At 38.9% G+C, this 25,062-nt stretch overlaps 1 protein-coding gene and 1 pseudogene across 3 annotated transcripts in view; both read left to right on the plus strand.

The window, feature by feature from the left end:
• The window catches only part of LOC309807093 (uncharacterized protein), a 142,066-nt gene that overhangs the window by 15,206 nt on the left and 101,798 nt on the right, over window positions 1-25,062 (plus strand). The gene's annotated exons all lie outside the window — the stretch shown is intronic.
• LOC309808816 (3-hydroxyisobutyrate dehydrogenase, mitochondrial-like) lies at window positions 13,029-17,421 on the plus strand (annotated as a pseudogene). The gene is made up of 3 exons: window positions 13,029-13,040; window positions 15,857-16,827; window positions 16,939-17,421. The product of its transcript is annotated as a 3-hydroxyisobutyrate dehydrogenase, mitochondrial-like (transcript).

Here is a 25,062-nt window from a genome sequence, read left to right on the forward strand (position 1 = left end):
AACCTGATTCTCATTATTTGCAGTCTATTCATTTGCTCAATTCTGGAATACACATAAAATATTTAAAAATCATTAACCTGTACACATGTGAAAAATAAATTTACTAACAAGTTCAGTATTTGTGTACATTTCTTTTTGTCTTTAGCTTTTCAGTATATATTGTGCATGGTTAATTACAGTATATTAAAATACTGTTTTCCAAAGTTACTTAGGTTAGCTCTTTCCCACCTCCTTCAGTGTGTTTTTTTTTCTTCTGCAGTGTGAGAAAATCTAGTACTTTGTGTTCAACTCAGACTACCAAACCAGAAGTTCTAGCAGAAAAGGTGATAATCCATATGTGCAGTAAGATCCCCAGGTGATTCTTTTCATTGGAGAAATATGAGGAACACTGCTTGACGTCTCTACAACTAAGATATCTAAAATGAAACTTCAATTATTCCTTCTTCCAAACTTTTCCATCCTGCAAATCTTTTCTTCCTCAGTGAATGGTGCCATGATTCACACAAAAAGTAACTCCATGCAAAAACCTGGGAATGATCCTCAGTTCCTTCCTTTTCTTCACTTTCTGCATAGACTGCATCATTAGGTCCTCTGGAATCTCATCTCTTTCTCTCTCATCACTTATATAATGTTTCTCTTCATCTTCATTGCCACCATCTTAGCCACTACCATTTCTCCTTTGCTCTACTTGAACAGCCTAGTATCTACACAACTATGTTTTCATTTAATTGCTTTCTAAGATAAATTGCATCTAAGATAAAGTCAAAATCCTTAGCCTTATAGATTCTGGCCTTGCCTTTTCTTATAAGTTGTATTTTCATACTTACAAGTACAGGCACACTCACACACACACACACGTATAGTTGGTATTGTTAGTTTAGGTTTTGTTTGCCCTCCCATCCTAGCATGAGAAAATTAAGAAACAAAGTCAAACCAAAGAAAAACTTTAAAAATAAATTTGAATAATATCCTTTCCCTCCAGAACATTTCTCTAAAGCAGTATTATCATTAATGGCAGTACAGACCAGAATTTTTTCCCTTAGACATAAAGGCATGGTGAAGAAGTCTCATTAAAAACTGGAATCTAAGCTTTCAATGTCAAATTCTGTCTCTAATCTTCTGCAGTAAGCCATAATGATTAAAGTATAGGAATCTGAATCAGAGGTCTGGTTTAGTATAATCTTTTTTGTAATAAGCTTTGTACCTTAGACAAGTCATTTATCTCTCCATTCCTTAATTTCTTCATTTATAAACGGAGATGTTAAGAGTATTGATATTCAAGGCTAATGAAAAAAGAATGCATCTAAGTACTGTATCAAACACTTTAAAAAGTGACCAGTTCAGGTTCTCTGCCCATTTTTAAATTGGAATATCTGGGGTTTTTTGATATTAAATTGTATGATTTCTTTAGATAATTTGGATATTAACTCCTTATCAGATATATCATTTGAAAAAATCTTTCATTCAGTAAGTTACCTTTTCATTTTGTGATGGTTTTCTCCTCTCTGCAAAAGCTTTTCAGTTTGATATAATGACACTTGTTTAATTTTACTTCTGTTGGCCATGCCTGAGGAGATAGACCCGCAAAAAATATTGCTAAGATCGATGTCAATGTATTTTTCCTAGGGGTTTTATGGTTTCAGGTCTTCAATGTGAGTCTTTAATCCATTTTAAGTTTCTTTTTATATATGGTATAAGGAAATAATTCAGTTTCACTCTTTTGCAAGTAGTTGTCCAATTTTCCTAACACCATTTATTGTCTTTATTTCATTGTATGTTCTTGCCTCCTTTGTTGTAGATTAATTGATCACATAACTGTGGGTTCATTTCTGGGCTCTCTATTCTATTCCACTGACCTATGTGTCTGTTGTTATGCTAATACCATACTGTTTTGATTACTATAGCTTTGTAGTATAGTCTGAGATCATTGCATGTCATACCACCAGCTTTGTTTTCCTTTCTCAATATAGCTTTGGTTATTGGAGGTTTTTTGTTTGTTTGGATGATTCTATACAAATTTTAGGCTTATTTGTTCTAATTCCGTGAAAAATACCATTGGTATTTTGATAGGGGTTACATTGCTTTGGGAATACATACAAATGACCAAAAGACACATGAAAAGATGCTCAGTATCACTCATCATCTGGGAAATGCAAATCAAAACCACAGTGAGATATCACCTTACACCTGTCAGAATGGCCATCATCCAAAAGGGAACCCTTGTGCACTGTTAGTGGGAATGTAAATTGGTGCAGCCCCTATGGAAAACAGTACAGAGGTTCCCCCAAATGTTAAAAATAGAATTACCATATGATCCAACAATTCAACTTCTGAGTATCTATCCAAAGAAAACAAAGACACTAATAAGAAAGGATGTATGCACCCCTCTGTTCATTGGAGCATTACTTATACTAGCCAAGATATGGAAGAAACCAGTGTCCATAAATAGATGAGTGGATAAAGAAGATGTGGTGTATGTATACACACATACATAATGAAACAGTACTTAGTCCTAAAACAGAATGAAATCTCTTCACTTGCAGCAACATGGCTTGACCTAGAGTACTAGGTGTGCTAAGTGAAATGAGTCAGACGGAGAAGAACAAGTACTGTATGATTTCACTTACAGGTGAAATCTAAAAAAGAAAACCAAAGAGAAACAAACTTGTAGATACAGAGAACAAACTGGTGATTACTAGAGGGGAAGGGGGATGGGGACTGAGAGAAATAGGTGAGGGGATTAAGTGGTACAAATTTCCAGTTATAAAATAAATGTCTTGGGGATGCAATCTACCGCGTAAGGAATATAGTCAATAATACTGTAATAATTTTGTATGGTGATATATGGTTACTAGACTTATCATGGTGACCAATTCAAATGTATTTAGATGTTGGATCACTATGTTGAACACTTGAAACTAACATAATATTGTATGTCAACTCTACTTCAATAAAAAGTGACCAGTTAACATTAATTGGTATTATAATTACATTTTCTCTGCATAAAGGCACATTTTATTGATTTTTTCATTATAAAGTATAAAAGTACCTTTTATTTTCAAGATGAGTTCTAAGATTACTTGCTAATGTTAATATGGTAACTTAAAATACGTCTAGATATAATTTAATTTTAATTGCCTAACACAAATATGTCTGATATTCACCATTATGAGTTCAAACCTTTTAGTAAAGATGTCAGAGGAGTCACCAAAACATTTTTGTTTATTGCCTCTCATTGAACCCTAAATGCTAACAAGACTTTTTGTTGGAATGAGGGATCAACATTTTATACTCTTTAAGAACTAATGCCATAGCTGTTTTATTTTTATAAATAAAGCTCTTTCTGTTTACTTTGTAGTGTACAATTTTTGAATGGCCCGGAAAGAGAAAAATTATTCTTTGGGCTGACAAAAATGATAAAGAGGCTCATTGCTGATGAAGGGAAGAAGACAAAGAAGAATAGAGAAAGAAAGATTAGTTCCTCTTTCAAAAGGGGGGCAAGATACTAGAGGTTTCTGCAGGGAAACTGAAGCACACCTTTCTTTCTGAGATTTGAAAGGAAGAGATGCCCTACATTTAAATATCTAGAGTATATCTTCCATTTAAAAATGAACCTAGCTAATCATCCAGTGAGGAAGAAAAGAGTAAAATAGCCTTTGATCAAGTCCTTTCTGTGGTGTTAAATGCAACGAATTATAATGAATATCACATATCTAATGAGTTCAAGAATTCCCCTTGGAAGAATTGGTCTGTCCTTTACAAAAAAGAGAGTTCAAGTGAGTTATTTGCATTTGGTAGGGAAGCTCTACTGTCTAAATCATACTCATTTAAAGGTGAAGTTCAGGGCTTCCCTGGTGGCGCAGTGGTTGAGAGTCCGCCTGCCGATGCAGAGGACACGGGTTCGTGCCCCGGTTTGGGAAGATCCCACATGCCGCGGAGCGGCTAGACCCGTGAGCCATGGCCGCTGAGCCTGCGTGTCCGGAGCCTGTGCTCTGCAACGGGAGAGGCCACAACAGTGAGAGGCCCGCGTATCGAAAAAAAAAAAGGTCCAGTTCAAAGTCTGCCATAATTTGTTATTATATATGTAATTTTTGAATGTAATATACAGTTATATATGTATATAACATCAACAAGAAAGTGACCCACTTTAGAGTCAAGAAAATATATAGGTGAAGTGTAAAAGGGTTGGAATAGATATACCACAACAGTAACAACAAAACAAAACAAGACAACAACAAAAAAACTGGAGTGGATAAGAAAATATCAGAAAAAAATATTTTAAGATGAAAATTTTTACTAGAGACAAAGATATTTTAAAATGATAAAAGGATTATACCATCTAGAATGTATAATAATTATAAACTTATATGCACCTAACAACAGAACTTCCAAATACAATGAAGCAAAATCGACACAACGGAAAAGAGAAACAGACAGTTCTACAATAATAGTTGGATACTTTAATACCTTTCTTTCAATAGCAGAACAGACAGAAAATCAACAAGAAAATTAAAAAAACTTGAACAACATTATCAATCAACTAGACCTAACAGCCATCTATAAAACATTCCACCCAACAGCATCAGAATATACATTCTTTTCAAATGCACGTGGATATACTATATGCTAGGCCATAAAACAAATTTCAGTACATTTTAAAGGATATAAACAATACAAAGAGTGCTCTCAGATGACAACAGAATGCAATAAGAAATCGTTAACAGAAATTTGTTGAAAATCACAAATGGAAATTATACAGTATATTCCTAAATAATTCATGGGTCAAGTAAGAACTCATAAGGGGAATTAGAAATACTTTGAGATGAATTAAAATGAAAGTATAACATATTACTACTTGATTGGTCGCACATAGTCTTTTGAAAAGCAGAGGGGTTAGACAAAGAGATCTAAATTAATTAAAAAATCATTTATTATTCTGGGAATAAAAAGAACTGGGCTTAGTCTCAGTTTTGCCTTTCTTTATCTTTGTGTCTGTTGATCATCTTGGAATAGTCATTACATAGTCAGAATACAGTTGCCATCTCAGGAATCAAATACTGTTATCTCTAGGGCTACCATAACAAGATACCACAAACTTGTTAGCTTAAAAGAACAGAAATTTATTTTATCACAGCTCTAGAGTCCAGAAGATCAAACTCAGAGTGTTGAGAGGGCCATGTTCTTTCTGACACCTCAAGGGGAGGATGCTTCTTTGTCTTAACCAGATTCTGGTGGTGGCCATCAATCACTGGTGTTGGCATTTTTTGATTTGCAGCTGCATCACTCTGGTCTCTTCCACTGTTGTCACATGGAATTGTCTCTGTGTGTTTCTGTCTCTGGAAACAATTGAAATAGAAATTTCTATTTTAAAAAAACAAACTGTTGATTACTATGCTCTATTTAGATAGTTCCTCTAACCCACCCACCTCCATTTCCCCATATGTATTTGAGAAGGAAAGAGGAACTCCTGTGAGCTATCATTTTGGAAAAAATCAATGATACAGTGTTTTACTAGAGATGCCTCTTATCTAAAATATTTGAATTAAATATAAAATCTGGGGAAATTATCACCCAGTTTCCCTCTTCTAGAGGCATGATCTAAATGATAGGCAGCAGAATATTTTATAGCCATGAGGTTTGCTGACATTATTGATTTGATCCAGAATCTGTATTTTCTCTCTAAAGAAAACAGTATTCTCTCTTTGCTTTCTTTAATTTATAATGTTGATGTCTTAAGATTATTGTCAGAGAGGATGCTTGTAGTTCAAATGATTTGGCTGTATTTCACCAGTATTATTACAAGCTAGTCAAACAGTGGCTGGGCTCCAGTATAGACCTCGGTCCCTTTGTTCCACTGGGATACGGATGTGAAAGCCACTGTTTCCTTATATTCCAAAGACCAAATAAATAAAACAAATAAATAAACACAAAAAAACAAGTAAATGAAACTATCTTAAAACCAACTCTCTTTTCTTCCTCATCCATGTTAATTCTCTTCTACCTAAAATTACTTCCTGGAAGTGATTTTTATGTTTCTTAGAGCCTCTTTATGTATATATCCACACTAATGCATATAAAACTGTTCCTTGTAGATCTTTTACTTTTTCCATTTGAAGAATTATTTTCACATGTCATATAGAGTTTATCCATTGTCCTAGATATGCATTTTTCCTGTGTATTTGAGCATCATAGGAAGATAAATTCTACTCTTGAAAATGTTAACTGGTGACTGAGACACAGAAAGCTATTCTTCTTACCATTTTTCAATAGTGAGTAGTAGATTCTGTAGGGGTGGAATTTTAAGATGTAAGTATACTGTTTTTCTACACTCCAATTACGTTCCCCTTATCATAGAATATTGACCAGTGAAGTGTGCTGCTGACTTTTCAGAATCCATGTACATACAATCCATTAAGTTATTAGATATAACGTTGGTCAGAAAAGCATACTGTGAAATGTTGCTTTTATTTAAACTCCCACTATTTTCACTCCATGGTTTCAAGATTTGACTTCTTTATTGCCCTCTGGTAGTGGGCTCTGTGAACTGCATATTTACGGGTCTGGAGCACATATCTTCCCGGAGGTATTCAACTCCTCAGGTACAAGCTAAAGAGTAGATGATAAGAAGCATTCATATTTATTAAAACTAATTAAGAATATCAGTAGCCTGACTGTTGTTTCTAAAAATATAAAATATTTATCCTTCTGTTGTCAAACAACCATATTTCATGAAAAGAAGTAAATCCTTTTTTGCTTGCAATGAAAGAACAATAATTGAAGGTATTCTTCATTTGGACCAAATACCTTCTCTGAAAATATAAGTTAAAATAGGAGTTGAACTTTGCAAAATATTCTTTAGTAAATAAAACTCCACATATAATTTCAAATTATCATTGAATTTTACCTTAAATTGAAATATCTATATTGACTTAAATGGTGTCCTCTGTAATTTCGGATGATTCCCTCCTTTATATCTTCTTCCTCTCTTCAACAAATAAAATACATATGAATGCCTAACATGAGGTAGGGTATTCTCTGTGAAATAATGATGTTGGTATACTTGATTTTGACTTAGCAGAGGGATTGAGCCTCTGTGTTGGTGAATTCTCCCCAGATGGTGCGTGGGGAGAGGGTCAGGCATGTCTCTGTGCTCCTGAAGTTTTCTCTGTGAAACTGTCAACCTCCAATATCAGAAATAACTTCCTTCGTGAGAAGGGATTTTCAGACATTAAAAGTTTTCTCTTAAAGTGCAAGTATTTTTAAAATCTATAAAATATAGGGCATTATACATTTTCTTTAGTTACTACAAGCTGAATTTTAACTGAGAAGACTGGGGACTCCATGTATGTGTACACGCATGCATGCGTGCATGTTTGTGTGTTACACATGTGTGTGTGTGTGTAGGTCTACTGAGGATACAGAACGTATTCTGCACATGACAGAGCAGTGGTATATCAGAAGGGAAAAGAGTATAAAGGACCAGCTTCACCTGCTTAATTTGTCCCCTGACCTGGTGTCTTCTTATTTTCCACAATCCTTTGCTGATCTGTATACTAAATACCCAGGGTTCCTGGGTACCCCCAGGTACCTCTGTAAGTTTTACAAGCCTATCAATATCCCATGTACAGTGGATGGAACCTGGACTTTTTGCCCATATAGTTTTCCTTTCCCTCAGAGTTTTCGTCTGAGCTATGTCATGGGGTAGGTAGTGTTGTGAAAATTTGTGCTCACTTGTTAAATAGAAACTACTCATTTAACTGTTTAAACAAATAAACAGTATCTTGAGTCAATTGCACGGCACCTCCAGTCTCCACAAAGCAGAGTTACTTTGGGACAGGAAGTTCTTTTAGTTTCCCCTTAAATCAAAATACAAAGTTATTGAGCAATTCTAGGACCAACGCTATAGTTGCAAACTTGGGAAGAGATCACAGGATTCTGTAATTGTTTGCTTACCCCCTTACTGGGACAGCAAATAGCTCAATAGTTCTTTTTTTTTTTTTTTTTTTTTTTGCAGTATGCGGGCCCCTCCCGTTGCGGAGCACAGGCTCCAGACATGCAGGCCCAGCAGCAACGGCTCACTGGCCCAGCCACTCCGTGGCATGCGGGATCCTCCCGGACCGGGGCATGAACCCGCGTTCCCTGCATAGGCAGGCGGACTCTCAACCACTGCGCCACCAGGGAAGTCCAGCTCAGTAGTTCTTATACTGAAGTCAAAAGGAAGAATAATACCGGAACAAAGTCTGCAGTTAAAGTCTGCGTCTTATTTTTATTTTCTCTTGGCACATAGTAGGTAACCGTTAAATGTTCTCTTGATAAATATTAAAAACACACAAGATACTTCATATACTAGGGGTCATAAAATTTCAACTTTTCTTTTGGTGTAGGGGTTGATGATGAAAAGTTTGGAAACTTCTGGTCCATGTTAATGTTCCTGCTTTGAGAACTGCAGGGCGCAGCTTTTAGATGGAAAAGGTTGCCAAGAGGACCAGAAGTAGAATAAAGGCATTTATGTAATTCTTCCTTATAATTTCATTTATTGGTTTTCAGCATCTAACTTTGAAAAGTTGCCTGAGGCTGCCTAGGGTCTGCAATAAGGATCACAGCTGTGCTGTCCTACCCCCTCCCCACACGTGGGAACAGAGCCTCCCCAGCAGTGCTCATAGAGCCCCATGGCTTTCCGCCCACCTCGGTACTGCTCAAGGCAGTGGCTTTTTTCTACCAGCCTCACCCTTCTCCATGTGAATCTTTTTCTTCTTTCCAGTTTTATTGAGATGTAATTGACATGTAACACTGTATAAGTTTAAGGTGTACAACATCATAATTTGATACATGTATATATTGCAAAATGATTACCACAATAAGGTTAGTTAACACATCCATGACCTTACACAATTAATTACCTTTTGTGTGTGTGTGTGTGTGTGTGTGTGATGAGAACATGTAAGATCTACTATCTCAGAAACTTTTGAGTATGCAATAGAGTGAGGTTAACTATAGTTACCATGCTGTACATCAGACTCCCAGGATTTATTCATCTTACAACTGGAAGGTTATACCCTTTGACCAACAACTCCCCATTTCCTCCACTCCCCAGCCCTTGACGGCCACCATTCTACTCGGTTTCTGTGAGAGCAGCGTTTTTAGATTACACGTAAAAGTGAGATTATGCAGTGTTTGTCTTTCTCTCTCTGACGTATTTCACTTAGCATGATTCCCTCAAGGTTCATCCAAGTTGTTGCAAGTGGCAAGATTCCCTTATTTTTTAAGGCTGAATAACATTCCATTCTACATATGTGCCATATTTTCTTTATTCATTTGTCTGTCAATGGACACTATAGAAACAGAAACTCACTCAGTTCCTACAAGTGTCCAAGGTAACAATAGACAAAATATGGATGTTGGTGGGTGTAAATCCAGGCAGTAGGTTAGACTACATCCCACAGGCAGGAAGGCCACTATTTTAGGAGGAGCTGCTTTGAATATGAATCAAATAATAATTGATTTATATATCACCAGTTCAGAACTAACTCATCTGTTTTAGACACCTCACCATAGATATGAAATGAGAATGAGTGGAAAAAGAGGCTTCTGAAGGCAAACAGTCATAAAACCCATTATTATTCTGTAAAAAGGAGACTATACAGTCTTAGCTTTAGAACCTCAAATCAAACAAAGACATGTAGCAGCCTCAGTAGGATATAATCACAACAGAAAAAATACAAGCAGAAGGCAGAGGAAAAAGAAGTGCCATTTGGTATGGGAATAACTAGCTCTGTATGTCTCAAAAGCCTCCTATAAACATGTCTGGGTGTCAATATAGTGTAATAATTAATATCCATAAACCCTGAGTCTTAAGAAAAAAGAACTGTATCTTTTGCTTTCTTTTAGAAAGGGACAGAAAGGTAACTATATTTGCTTTAATAAATACAGAGACTTAGTGCACTTAAATATTTGATCAAATAATTAAAAACATGTTTCTTACAGCATACATCATTTTCTTTTTTTTTTTTTTTTTGGCGGTACGCGGGCCTCTCGCTGTTGTGGCCTCTCCCGTTGCGGAGCACAGGCTCCGGACGCGCAGGCTCAGCGGCCATGGCTCACGGGCCCAGCCGCTCCGCGGCATGTGGGATCTTCCCGGACCGGGGCACGAACCCGCGTCCTCTGCATCGGCAGGCGGACTCTCAACCACTGCGCCACCAGGGAAGCCCCATCATTTTCTGATGAAACGGGTAAAATAAGGTTCTAGGGTGTGAGGCAGGCATGAGGTATTATACACATTTTCTTTTCTGTCCTTTTGTAGCTGAATATCCTTTTCCAGGCCTAAAGAAGTAGTAAAATTATGGATCTAAGATTGAATAAAAGGTTTCATAGACATATTTTACATATATGCCATTAGATTTCCACAGAGTTATTTCAGGCTGCTGACAGGCTGCTTGCTTGAGCTGAGACCCCTCTAAACAAAGCCCAGGAAGAAACTAACAACTGTGAAAGCCAACTTATTTCTTCTGTGAGTAACTTGGCTGCAGAGCAGACTAATTACCCCTTTAACCACACTGTTTGAACTCATTGTACTTATCTGGGAATCACTATTCTGAAAGTAGAGAAGGGGACTAGGGAAGTTAAAAGAGACAAAAGGTGTAAATATGGTCTCTTTGCAGAATCTCAAAGGTCAGGCAACAGGCTTATTTCTGATGGTTTTAAAAAGAGAAGCTGAGCTGTGGTTTAAAGGTCCACTTTGGAATTCAAATTCTACCTCAGGTGCAGCCTGAATGCTAGTCTCCACCTGGAGTGAATGACTGAAGGATCATTTCTCAGCACATAGTCAGTGTTTGTTAAATTTTCATATTATTTTATCCCAGTGAATAATACTGATGAGGGATTTTGAAACTATTAAATTCCGCCAAAGGACTTGATTTTGTAATGATACCAAACCTTGGAAAATAAAGGAAGTAGAGATTGGTGAATCCTTGACAAATTATTAGAGGTATAACTGATTGTTTCATAAGGAAAGATAGGGAATGGATCATTTAGGAACCTGAATGAATACTTTGAATCTCATCTATTTCTGTTAAAACTACAGGTCAGTTGAGCTCAAAAATTGTGGGTATAAAAATTGTGTTTTTTGGTAATAAAATTTGTTTTAACCCTTCTCTCAATTATGCATTCAAACGTTGACCAATTCACAAGTAACTGTTTACAGTCGATGGATTGGCAAGTGGCTTTGGGATCATTCATTTTACAGTCTGGGATTTCCAGTGTTATCTTTATCTTCCCATGTATACTCTATTTCATACATTTTATTAGCAGCAGTAGTAGAAATGGTAGCAGCAGTATCATTATTATTTAGTTAGAGTAGAATTGTTTCTGTAACTTCTTATGGTCAGACGTACACTAAGCAACACACATTTTGAAAGCACTGGTGTTGGAGTAAATTCGATGTTGATGAGACTAGTCACTGCCCTTAAAGGAGCTTGTCTTCTAGTTGGAAAGATGTGACATATACAATAATCTGAGGCAGTAAGTAAATACATGGGTCTGAGGGCAGAAGATCCTGAAGGAAGCAAGCTGCAAAGAACTCATTTTGAATCCTGGCATTAATATTGGCAGATCTCCTCACACCTTTTTAGGACAGTTATAGACAAAGCAAGTAGGACTGGAGAATACACTACAATGGCCAAAATAAGATTTAATGTCACTTCAGCCTAGGGGATTCTTTCTAGGCTTTGAGCATATGATAATTTAAATGCCACCTAAATAGTAAACTTACTTTAATGCTGACAATGTAGAAAAGATATTTTGCTGCAAAAGTATACACAGTAGTAACAAGTGGATTTTGGAAGGAACTAATATTTTGCCTTATACTGATACTACACTATTGCCCTAGACCTAGCAGCAGCCTTTACTCTTTGTTGTTTTCTTCTAAGACTAAAGAGTTTCTTTATTTTCTTCCACCAACAGATCTCAGAGCAATCTGAGTGCACTGGCCAGTTGGGACACAATTATCATTAGAATTCTTGGCTAGAGAAGAAAGCTCCTAATTTAAGAATGGCTTTTTGCCTTCTGAGAGCTCAGAAGAGCAAATTGCAAGCCATCTACATTTATAAAACATGTTTTAGTATGGAAAATTTCAAACATCTACAGAAGTAAAAAGAAAGAAGTAGAAACTTTCATCAATTGTTCTCATCAAATGTCAATTTCAGGCCAATACATTTTCTCTACACCCTCTCTGAATACTACCGCCATAATCCCCAGCAATTTTAAAGCAAATCCCAGATTTCTTTTTCTCAGTGAAAACGTCAGTATACATATTTCTAAAATGCAGGAACTGCCCTTTTTAAGCTCAACTATGTCATTATCACACATCCGCAAATAATAATAATTCCTTAATATCAACAAATAGCCAGTCAGTTCATGTTTCCTTGATTGTCCTATAAATGTATTTTTATTTTAATAACCATTATTTATTTGATTGCTGATCCAAACACAATTTCTTTTAAAGTATAGGTTTAAAAGAACTCAATTTGTTCATTTTTCTTGCAAGTATTTGTCATTGAATTCAAAGCATTCATCCAGTAGGGTTCCCAACTGTCTGGATTATGCTGATTGCATCCCCTTTATGCTTATATATTTATCATGCTCCTTTGGCCCATGTATTTACTGTCAGTTGGTAGATAGATCTAGAGCACTGACATAATTCAGGTGTGATTTTTTGTCAAGTTTACTTCATAGATAATATTGATGAATTCCAAAAGGAACTATAAAGTGTCTGTCTTACTGTGATGTTGCAGCCATTAATGATCAATGTCTAGATCCATTAATTTCTTAAGGGTACCAAATGGTGATATTCTACTAATTAGATTATTATTCATTTACTAGCTAGAAGATTATTTCATCAACTACTTGGTTGCCCTGAGTTACAGTTTAATTAGGAAAGGAAGAATAAATGTTTCTTTTATTTTATTTACCAGTTTTACAAAAAAAAGAAAAAACAGGAGAGAGAAAGGTTGACTGCAAAGTAGCTTCCAAAGATGACTAATGAGGTATTTTCTTTCTTTGTTGTTGTTTTCAGTGAGGTTGTTATAAATATCGATGCAGAGATTGTCCCCTCTTAGGCTCACGGATCCTGTTCAAGTTGGCTCCTGAGTCCTTTGCACACAACCACAGTAGTCTTTGAAGTCTTCCCAGCTCTCTTGTACGACAAGGTGTAACAGGAACATCTAATTCGTTTCTTATGCTGGATTTGAAATCAGCTATTTCTCCAAGGAGGCATTATCCACTGTGTTTATTCAAACTTGTGTTCCTTCTAGTTTAACCTTCTCTCGAGACATGTTTTTTTTTTAAACAAATTACTTACTGAATTTTTTCACCTTTTCAAATCTTGCTATTCTCCAATCACTTCATTTCTGATTTTTTCTAATTTCTTTTATGTTTTTCTTAAAACCAGTTTCTATTCCTTTTAAAATTTCTTTTACTTTTTCCGCAATATCAGGCAATAAATTTCATTTGTTCTGTGGACGTGTCTTTCTGTCACGTTTTCAGGATTTGCTGGAACTTTCTTTTCACCCTCTTTTTTCTTTTTTTTTCTCACTGATTTTCTACAGGATGTGAGTGGAATACTCTTCTGTCACTCATTTTTAAATGAAATAAGTTTCCACTTTAGGAGGGAATCATAGATCAGAATATAATTTCTAGCTTCAGAACTCCAGGGCTCACTATCTTCTATTATTTTCACAACATAATTTTAAAAAATGACCTTAAAATTTCTCAAATCCTCCTCCTCGGCCCTCCTCTGCCCATTTACCCAGGGCTCCTCTTTCTTTTCCTTGTTGAGTATGGGGGTTTGTTCTGGAATGGTGCTTTGGTTTGATAGGTGTCAAGGTTTCACAGACCCCAGAACACTTGGCATCCTCAGAACATTTCAAGGTTCTTGCACTCAGCTGCAAAGTGGAGCCTGCAACCCGGTTTCTGTCGCTGTTCTCAGTGAGTTTTTCAATCTCAGTGAGTTCTTGAACCATAGTAACCTTTGGCTCTCCTGAAAGAGAGAGAGAGTCCTTCCCTTGTCTTCCTCCCACACACCTTGGGATACACATATGTAGGTCTTTTTCCTGTTGTTGATTTGTTCCTACCTGGCTATATGTTGCAGTTAATGTGGACACCTTGTTGTAGATGTTGTCTGTGGGTTTTTGATCTTGCTATTCTAGATGCTTTTCTTTCTTCTTTGTGGGGGTGGGGGCTTGTGTATTTAGGGGAGGGGTGGCATATTCAGGGATAAAAATCTTCTCTGTAGCCACCATCATTTCCCCAGAATCCTCTGCCATTAATATTTAAAAGAAAATCATAGGAATCATTATCCGGATCCTTAGGATAATCATTACATTGTATCTGTCTTTTTTCCAGGCTTCAAGCTGCCTGTGGCTTCCCACGTTAGTATACTGACATGACTGGGCAATGCCTAATTTGACAGGTTCTTTCTGTACTACCTTCCTCCTAATCATGACAGCCTTGTACGCTATATGTAGTCTTCTTTACTGATAGGGAATTTAGAAAATACAGGAAGCCATGGGTTTAATAGCTGAAAGTGGAATTAATGTATTATTTTTCTCAGGTAAAATATCATAAGACTCCGTAGGCCCAAGTTGTAAAATGAAATCGCAAATTTCCTGGAATCATTTTGCAAACGTGAATGCCCACATAAAGTACACTAGGACTTGAATCCAAGGAATAACACATTTTTAGAGCCTCCAGATTTGTAAACTTAGTACAAGTCTGCATTACTTCTTAAGGCAACTGAAGAAAATAATTTTGTGATCAAATAAATATTGATTTTATTAACATAGTTATTTTAAAAGTTTATAAAGCTTTTAAAAAATGTTAAGGCTCTGTCAGCGTCATCAGTTGTTATTTCTTTTCTAGAATCTTGGATAAAGGAACAGTCGTTTGAGGGGAAACATGGTATAAAATGGGAAGATAATCTAACAGTGAAGATAGTTATATCTCTTCCTGTGTGATGAACTACTCCTAAGCTTGGTGGTTTAAAACAGCAGGCACTTTATCTCGTCACAATTTGTGAATCAGCAGAATGGGCTGGGATCCCCTGGGTGGATCTATCTTGCTTTCACCTGAGGTGACTACTGAGGCTGCCATCATCTGGTTGCTGAACTGGGGCTGGTTGCTTTCACATGTCTGGCCATTGATGCTGGCTGTGGCCTGGGCCTATTCTCCACTAGGTTAGCCAGGCTTCCTAACATGTCAGGTTTCCATGAGGACAAGCCCTAAAGCACGAGTACTCTCCAAGCTTCAGCTCTTGATATGCCGTTGGGCCAAAGCAAGTCATGTGACCAAACCCAGGTCAAGGTGGAACAAAACTACACAGGGTGAGAAAACGGGGGGGAGGGGCATTTTCACTGGGGGTCAGTAGTCTAACAAACTGCTGCAATGACTATATAAAGAAAAGCCCCCCGGAGGACAACTGGCAAAAAATAAATGTGTGCGGGGTGGGGTGGGGGTTTGGCATGCGGGGGCAAAGGCAGTAAACAGGGACTACCAAAATCTGAAGATTCTGGAATTTTTGGAAAATCCACTGGGATTAAAGGAGTTACACAACCATGTTCTGACACCAGAAGAAAGGTCCCAGTTGAGCATCAGGGAAGTCTAGCGCTCTTCCTCCATCGCATCAATTTCCACATTTCTTTGACTCAGCATATTTGTAGAATGAATCATGACTTTCTATACATTTTTAGTTCAGTTTTTCAAAGAAATAGTGACCTCGCTTCTATCTGCTGTGCCACAAAAATGCCGTCGAAAAAAATTCCTTCTGTTAAATCGCTCACTAGGTGAAATTGTATGTGTAACCTAGTACCAAAGAGGTATTAAGAATCGCCACAGCCGAGCCGGCCCTCCGCACCACGCACCCTATAGCAGCCAGTGGGTGAGCCGGGAGTCGAGGAGGTCACCGTGGGAAGGAGGGGCGCGGGCAACGTGTCAGCCTCCTTCCGTCTCCGTGGAGCCACCTCCTGCCTCTGGTACAGGGAGTCGTCCACAGCAGCCGTCGGTGGCCAGCCTTGCAGCGCTGTGTTCTAGGTCAGTAGCTTCCAAGACTCCAGTTGGATTCATTGGAGTAGGCAACGTGGGGAATCCAATGGCAAAAGAGCTCTTGAAACATGGCTAGCCACTCACTATTGCTGATGTGTTCCCTGATGCATGCAAAGAGCTGCTAGATGCAAGTGGACCCGGTAGTGTCTTCTGCAGCGGATGTAGCCGAAAAAGGTGACAGAATTATTACAGTGCATCAATGCGCTAGAAGCTTATACTGAAGCAAATGGAATTCAAAAAAAAGTGAAGAAAGACTATTAATAGATTCCAGTACTGTTGACCCTATGGTTTTGAGAGAATTGGCCAAAGAAGTTGAGAAAATGGGAGCAGTTTTCTCGGATGCCCCTGTTTCTGGTGGTGTGGGAACGGCTCGGTCTGGCAACCTCACATTTAGGATGGGAGGGGTTGAGCTGCTGTGGTGCATGGGCTCCCATGTGGTGCATTGTAGAGCTGTTGGGACTGGCCAGGCTTCGTAGATCTGCAAACACTTGCTGTTAGGTATTAGTAGGATTGGAACTGCTGAAGCTATGAATCTGGCACTCAGGTTAGGGCTTGACCCAAAACTCTTGGCTAAAATCCTAAATACGAGCTTAGGACGATGTTGCTCAAGTGACACTTAAAATCCTGTACCTGGGGTGATGGATGGAGTTCACCTGGCTAATTACTATCAGGGTGGATTTGGAGCAACACTCATGGCTAAAATCCTAAATACGAGCTTAGGACGATGTTGCTCAAGTGACACTTAAAATCCTGTACCTGGGGTGATGGATGGAGTTCACCTGGCTAATTACTATCAGGGTGGATTTGGAGCAACACTCATGGCTAAGGATCTGGGATTAGCATGAGGCTCTGCTACCAGCACGAAGAGCCCAATCCTTCTGGGCAGTCAAGCCCATCAGATCTGCAGGGATGTTGTGCGTGAAGGGCTACTCTAAAAAAGACTTCTCATTCGTGGTCCAGTTTTTGCAAGAGGAGGAGACATTCTGAGTTTGCCCTCTGGCTGTGAACACTGAAACATTGAAACCAAACTGTGTCTTGGAGCCCCTTATGGCTCACTCCACAGGAAAATGGGCTTAATCAAAGGTCAACTGTCTGCTTTTGAGTGTCTAGGTCAGGGGTCCCCAACCCCTTGGCCTCGGACGGGTACCAGTCCACAGCCTCTTAGGAACTGGTCTGCACAGCAGGAGGTGAGTCGCAAGCAAGCCAGCTATAAGCTTCATCTGCCGCTCCCTATGGCTCACATTACCGCCTGAACCCCACACACCCCGCCTCCCCTCCCTGGAAAAATTTGCTTCCAGGAAACCGGTCCCTGGTTCCAAAAAGGTTAGGGACCTCTGGTCTAGGTCACAATAGATCCTGGGATTTGTCACCCATTTTAAACTGCTTATTCTTTTTATCTATTTAACAAACATATCATCTGTAATTTTTTTTTCTGCAAGCCACTGATGGTAACTGCTAGCTAGCTAGCTGATTGGCCTTTTTCAAAAGTTTGATTCCTGAGCATCTTCAGCTAAAACGCTGCCTACTTCACTCAGGATATTATTTACTCCACTTTACAAATAAAACTAAAATTGTTTTCAACAGGATAAAATCTATCCTCGAGGAAAGAAAAGAAATTGGTGTGAGAAAAGGTATTAGAGAAAGGGGAAGTATAGTGAATTACTACCTGTGTGCCTCAGAAAATTTGTCCTGTTATCCCAGTGGTGATATTCTTGCATTGAGATTACTGGTTTATTTTCTAGGAGTTGTTAAAGCAAGAGAACTCCTTGCTGCACGTTATGTAATTTGGACTCTTACAATTATCTTGGTGTGCCCCTCTTGTAACAACTTCCCATACTCAGCAAACTGTTTTTTTCATATTTTTGCTTCCTTGTACATTTTTACTGCATATTTTTTACTTCAAAAGAATGACATCTTTAGAACTGTTTCAGAGCCAGCGATGATACGTGCTTTAGATAATTATTACACTATGCTAAATATAACCATATTCTTTTGAATTGAAATAAATTTCTATGCTGATAAAAAAAGAGAGGCACATTTCATTAATGTTTAAATAGTATCCTTCCTCCTCTAAAACTTAAAATAGGATTCAGTCTGATTCCTAAAGGGTTATTTTCTTCAACAACAAGAGCTGACTTAGGCCATTTCTTGGCAGTGGAATCTGAGCATAGAGGTCTCTGTCTCACTGCCCTTTGATTCTCACTCACGGTATCCTGGGTGAATGTAATGGATGGGTGTGCCCTTATGACTTAGCCCACTGCTACTGCTCCTGATGAGGGTTAGTGGTGTGGGCCACTTTAAATCTTGCCCAGCAAAGTGCTGACATCTGGGGTTTCCTATCAAGTTTACCAGATATTCCACAGTAATTTCATAATTTACACAACATAAAAACACTGATCTTGAGCTTAGGAAAGCATTTCATTTAAACAGATACAGAACACTACTCTACAAAATGGTTTAAAATTTGTGAGCAATTACATTAAATAAACTCTAATATAAATTAATCTAATACAAGTAAAGTAATAGTCGCAAAGCTACTGGTCGCTTCAGAAGCGGTGGCTACGGATAACTTCAAAGTTGTTTCCTCAGTGCATTAAGAGGCGAAACTATTTGCTGTCAACTTCTTCTTGGGGAAGCTTTTTTCCTTAGTTTGATGCTGATTCGCGTTATGAATGTATAGGAACCATTACTGGTTCTTCCTTTCCATATTCAGTGCACCATTATACTTCTATCCTCTTAAGATCTGGATATCTGTTACTGCTACTGTTGGCTGGAGCCTGGCAGGAGGAAAGCTATCAAGAAAAAAGGTCAACAAGTGTTCAAGAGTTTTAGCATACTACTGAGACTTTTTATCTACCATAATCATAAGAAATAATAATTAAAATTACAGCCTGGTCAGTGAGACCTTGAATAAATTGTGGAAGCATCCATGTTTCCTACAGTTTCAGGGGATGGATATTTCCTGTTATTAACTCTATATCCTCTTCAACTGGAACAGAGAGACCTTTCTCTGTTGAAGCAGTTTTGTCTTTTTCCTGGGTATTTTTAGTTTTCTCTTATGATAGACTTGTAAAGCTTACCTACACAAACTTACACATACACGTATAAAGCAAAGAAGGGGTAGAGTAGTCTTGAGAGGACACTGTTTTGTAGCAGGCACACAAGACAGAGGTAATACTCCCTGATTGCATTTGCCTCCCTAGCCCCATCTCCTTTGTGGAAAGCATCAGCATTCTGAGTGGTCTCTGCACCCCACTAACTGGACGGAACACTGCATTGGCATTCTTAGGGAGCACTGATGGTCCCTCCGGAAACTGGTTAGAGCTTGTGCAGCCACAGTGCACAGGAAAGAATCAAATATACTTCATATAACATGCTTACTCTGCTTTGCTTAATTAGCACTTACTCCCTGTAAAAGGCTGATTTCTGCTTTGACAGGGAGTAATCGAACTCTGTATTCACCCAAACCATAAAATTAAAGTTAACATACCTCAGCTTTTCATCCTACTGGAAGAAATGTATGAAATCTAAAGTTATTTTTTAATTGCTGCTGTTTAGAATGCCTGAGGCCCATTTGCTGAACTTGTTAAAGAGCAGTGTTAATGAGGGTAGTTTTCGTTTCTTTCTTTTCCGACCACAGCATGAATTCTCAGCCCAAAGTGTGCCCTGTTTCCCACAATAGAGACGGGGAAAAGTGAGAGTCTCTCACCACAAAGCATGAGACAACTACAAATACTTTTCTCCCAGAGTTAACATTGATGACAGTCTTTGTGGAAAAGGACTTCCTCTTTTTGCGGGAATACAGTAGAAATGCAAGTCATATTCTCCATAATTTCACTACTGGAAAAATAATTTCATAGTCCGTATATATATACGTGTATATATATATATATATATATATATATATATATATATACACACACACATATATATATATATATATTTTTTTTTTTTTTTTGCGGTACGCGTGCCTGTCACTGCTGTGGCACTTCCTGTTGCAGAGCACAGGCTCCGCACGCGCAGGCTCAGCGGCCCTGGCTCACAGGCCCAGCCGCTCCGTGGCATGTGGGATATTCCTGGACTGGGGCACGAACCCGTGTCCCCTGCATCGGCAGGCAGACTCTCAACCACTGCGCCACCAGGGCAGCCCCATAGTCCATATTTTTTATTGGTCTTCTTAAAAACATATACAGTGTTTACAATAAGGAGTAAAAGAGAAGATTTTCAATGCGATATTTCAAGGAGCATTTTGTAAAGGCGGGATCCAGTCCCAACTTTGGAAAATTAACACACACCTATGAGATCAAAGAGTCACCTGCAAAAAATTTTATTATGTTTTTCTTTCATACTAGTTTCCTAAAGGTGCATTGTTACTTCTTGGTAATGTAATAGTCAGAAATGACTATATGGTGGCCATTTGAGGAAGAAGTAGCTCTTACATAAGTGTCTAGTGACCTTATCTCTTTTGATACAATACCTCTTGGTTTCAGAGGCTTGCACAGATTTCCTCTAAATGAATAAACTTAGTAAGATGTTTCTAACTATCAATCTAAAAGTAGATTTAGAAATCTACTTCTGAAGCAGTTTTGTTAAGTAATTATTGGTCAGTTCTCTTTCTGATTGGTACTTCTTTCTGCAAAACAAATCCCTGTACTTAGAACAATGAATACCACCATCCCTGGCTCCTTGATTATTACACAGTGATGTTTCTTGAGAAAAAAGCTTACCCTTTTTGGGGGGAAACTTCAGTCCATGAAGTAAAACTTCATTACAACTAGATCTGCTTCTAATGCCAGTGTGATGCAGATCAGTATCCCCTTTCTTTTGACTTTCCAGGCTGTGTGAAGAGAATGGTATGGTTTGGTTTAGGAAGGGTTGTAGCTTAAGAGGATTGCATTATGTTTCTGTGTCACTTTGGGGGGTTTTATTTCAATATTATATCCTGTTCTGTAAAAACACCATAGTCATTCTCTTACTTATTATTAAATAATTAAACGCTGCCCTTTGTTTACTTTCCCCTTCTGATCAGAAGACTCCTCTCCACTCTAGGCCTTGATCTGAGTTCCAATTCATCAGCTTGTAGTAGCTACGCTTCTGGTTTCTTTTTTTTTTTTTTTTTTTTTTTTTTTTTTTTTTTGCTGTATGCGGGCCTCTCACTGTTGTGGCCTCTCCCGTTGCGGAGCGCAGGCTCCGGATGCGCAGGCTCAGCGGCCATGGCTCACATGCCTTGCCGCTCCACGGCATGTGGGATCTTCCCGGACCGGGGCACGAACCCGTGTCCCCTGCATCGGCAGGCGGACTCTCAACCACTGCGCCACCAGGGAAGCCCTACACTTCTGGTTTCTGAAGTCAGTCAGATATGGGTCCCATTTCTGTCTTCATCAGTTATAATTTATTCTCTGATATATGCATACCAGAGCTGGCAGTGACAAACATTTTGCTTCTCCTTATAGGGTTCTGTGCATTTTAATAGAGGATCACAATATTTTAAGCAGAGCTGGGATGGGGTGGAAAGAAAGAGCAGGAAAACATGCTTTTAGGAAGGTCTGAAATACAAATCACATGGAGGTAACTGCTTGAGAGAAAACCACCCCTACCTGAGTATTGTCAATAAAGTAGCACAGGGAGGCAAACGAATCAATTGTTCACTAAAAATGTTTTTCTTTAGAAGAATAAAATTCACAAGAAAGCCTCATTGCAAATAAAATATATTTGTTTTCCTAAAGGAAGATATTTGAAAAGTCGTAGTAAATACCTGCTTTGACCTTCTGTGTCCCTAGTGTTCTATCTCCACTAAGTTTTATGAACACTACATAGAGGAGGAGCCTGAGTCTCAAAGACCATAAGTAAGAGATGGATTCCAGAGCCTTTGCAAGGTCCATTATGCCCCATGACTTCCCATTGCTTGTGCTGTTCATCCAGATAGGTGCTTAGGATACCAGAATGAATACATCTCTTTCGAGAGGTTTTTAACAGACATTAGATACTAAACAAGTACAACACCTAACAAATAGAACAGAATGCTTTATTTAAAGCAGAAACAGAATAAATGCTCACCTAGTATCGTTTAAATCCCCTTTAAATTATTTTTTGAATGAACATGTTTATATTTGAGGGTATTTTCTTATTTTTTCCTAGTTCCCTTTACTTGCACCTCCTTTCTTTTTCTCTTTTCCCAACTGAAACGTTTATGGTTTCAAAAGTAATTACTTCTTGAAGAAAGTTTTCGTGTATACTAAGTGCTACCTAATGGAAGCCATAAGCATAGAGTCTGCTAGCATTTAGAGTGGTATAATACATAGCCAGGTTGAATCAAGTGGGAGAGAAGGTTAATCATTCTTTTAAACTGGCAGTGTTGCCGGAGGTGGATTGATATGCTTTTTGAATCTCTTATGTCCTGTAAGTCCCCTTGATCACAATCACTATGTTAATGGTTGAGGTTTTGAATTAGAGGTGTCTCCTGGGCTCAGCTGGGCCAAGTCCCTTCATCTCTCTGGCCATATTAGGTGATAGTTTTCTCATTTCAATACACGATCTATGTTAGAGGGAGTGTTGACTATACCAGACTTTCAACGTGAGCACCCAGAAAGTGGAAGAATCTCTCTATTGGTGATTAATCATAACTCTTTTCATTGTGAATATAGTCCTTCCCTTAGGTAAGGCAGGAACACCATGAAAAATAGAAAGTTCTCGGGTGTCTGTGGAAGCTGGAGTGCTCTCGACCTGTCAGCTCACTGGCAGAGCAGGCTTCGTCCGGACACTAGAGAACAAAATGTGAAATTGGCACCAGCCAGCCTCTCCATTGCACAGGATATCCCTATTTAAATTTGACAACCAGGATATTTTACAATTTGAAATTCTTGTCATCTGGTTTTCTTTAGTTTTTTCTTTGGGTTGAAAAGACTGAGAAGCTTGTTAAAAAATCTGGAATTCTGATGGTGAGGCTTAACCAGATGTATTGAGTCATCAATCAGCAAACATTGACCAACGCTTACCATTCCCCCAGTTACTATACTAAGGACCCAGACACGTCTCAGGTAGTGGCCTTGCTCATTCACTGTATTTACAGTACTTTTTTCTAAATGTAACCAGAGCTCAGGTAAAGACAAGACATTGATTTGAGTCTGAAGTAAACAAAGCTGACTGGTCTGATCCCTTCAGTTTCCAGAATTATTTTGTTTCAGGTAGTAATTTTCCCAGACCAATAGAACAAAGTTCTATCGTCTATTTATTTAATATTTTATCACAATAGTCCTTGCCCCTTTGACCTCTAGTGAGGAAACTTGCATAAGAAACTGAAATATGCTTAGGTTCTATGGGTAAGTGCAGGTAATGATATGAATGAAATTGAAAATGAAAGCCAAAGGTGGAAAAGGCAGTTCTGAATAGTTGAAGTAAGACAGAGGTATTTGAAAAATCAAGTAGAAAAGATACCATAAGGAATGGAGAGCTTCTGGAAGTTTTCTAATAGGTGAGGGGTTGGTACATCTTTTTTTTTTTTTTTTTCCTTAATAACATGTCTGGCAGTTGTATGCCAGAGAAAGTTATAAGGGGGTTGACTATATGCATGAAGTCCAGTGAGAACACTGTTTCTGTAGGCCACTGACGATGTTCTGAGTGTACATTCTATAGTACTAGAAATTAAGTTAGGAAACAAAGGGTAATCTGATGTCATTTTAAATGAAATTTCACAAATGATTAGAGCTAAAAGGTGTCTTTTTTCTCTCAGCCAACACGTTGAGCACGTACTATGGGGCAAACACTGTGCTTATGGGTAAGAGATAAAAGAAAAAGGCCAGAGGAACTCAAAAGAGAGTGTGAGAGATGCATGAACAATGCATTACAATCGAGTAGGGATAGGCTATTAAATAAATAGATCATAAAAATATAAATTTGTAAAACAGAACTTGGAGTCAGTAACCCTTCTAGGGGATATTAAAGAGAATGCCAACAATGAGGGGTCTTGGAATTAGGTTTTGAACGTCAGTAGGAATGTTCCACGTGGAGAGAAGGTCGGGGCATACCAGGCAGAAGGAACATCCTGGACTTGAGAACCAACACAATATATGTAAGTGACTGTAAATGAGATTCTTTTTGACTAGAGCATAGGGTATAAGTTGCCAAATGGTAGAAAATAGAGTATAAAAGTTAGGCTGGAATGAAAGTATAAAGTGTCATAATTCTTATGATGAAAGATAGGTGTTTTCTACAAAATGGGTTACTTATAAATATTTTAAAAATAGAGACCCCGGAGAGAGGAGCACGCCCGAGGAGCAGCCCCCGGACCGGAGCCTCGGGAGCCCGGGGCTGGTGAGTGAGTCCCGACGGGGTAGGTGTTGCGTCTGCAGGCCTGCAGGCGGTTGTGGAGCCTGCGGCCCTTGGAGAGCAGGGCTTGCGAGACCGCGGCTTGGAGAGCGGGGCTTGGCTTTGCCCGCCCCAGGGCCCGCAGTAGAGCCACCGGGAGGGTTTGACTGCTTCCTGGAGGTGGAGGGGCTGGGCTGGAGGACAGGGCTGGCTGCTCCGGATGGGGCTCCCCTGGGACTTGTGAGCTCCGGGTGTCCTGGTGGAGCAGGGTCCACAGGCTCGGCCGGGACGTGCCGCGTCCTCCCCTCCGTCCAACCCCGATCCTCCTCCTCCTCCCGCTCCTGTCGCCGTCTGGGCATCTCGCACGTGTGTCTCAAGGCGCGTCAGCACCTTGGTTGTCTAATATAAGCGTCCGCCGCCCCCCTGGGTTGTGCCCTGTGGAGTCGCCCAGTGTAATCAGTGCAGGATGAGTCTGCAGGGCTTCTGTCCTGCTGCCTCGGGTGAGGAAGGAAGCGATGGGGCCTGAGGAGGGAGATGACTTGTCCTAGACCCTCACCGGGTGTGCACGTGGGGTCGCTCACAGGACTCCAAACTCCTAGGGCAGGTGTTCTGTCCACTTAAAGTCAGTTTTAATAAAAGATGTTTTTGAGCGTCGCACTTAAGTTT

Source organism: Mesoplodon mirus (genome assembly GCF_964341445.2).
Source record: "Mesoplodon mirus genome assembly, chromosome: 7".
Lineage (NCBI taxonomy): Eukaryota > Metazoa > Chordata > Mammalia > Artiodactyla > Ziphiidae > Mesoplodon > Mesoplodon mirus.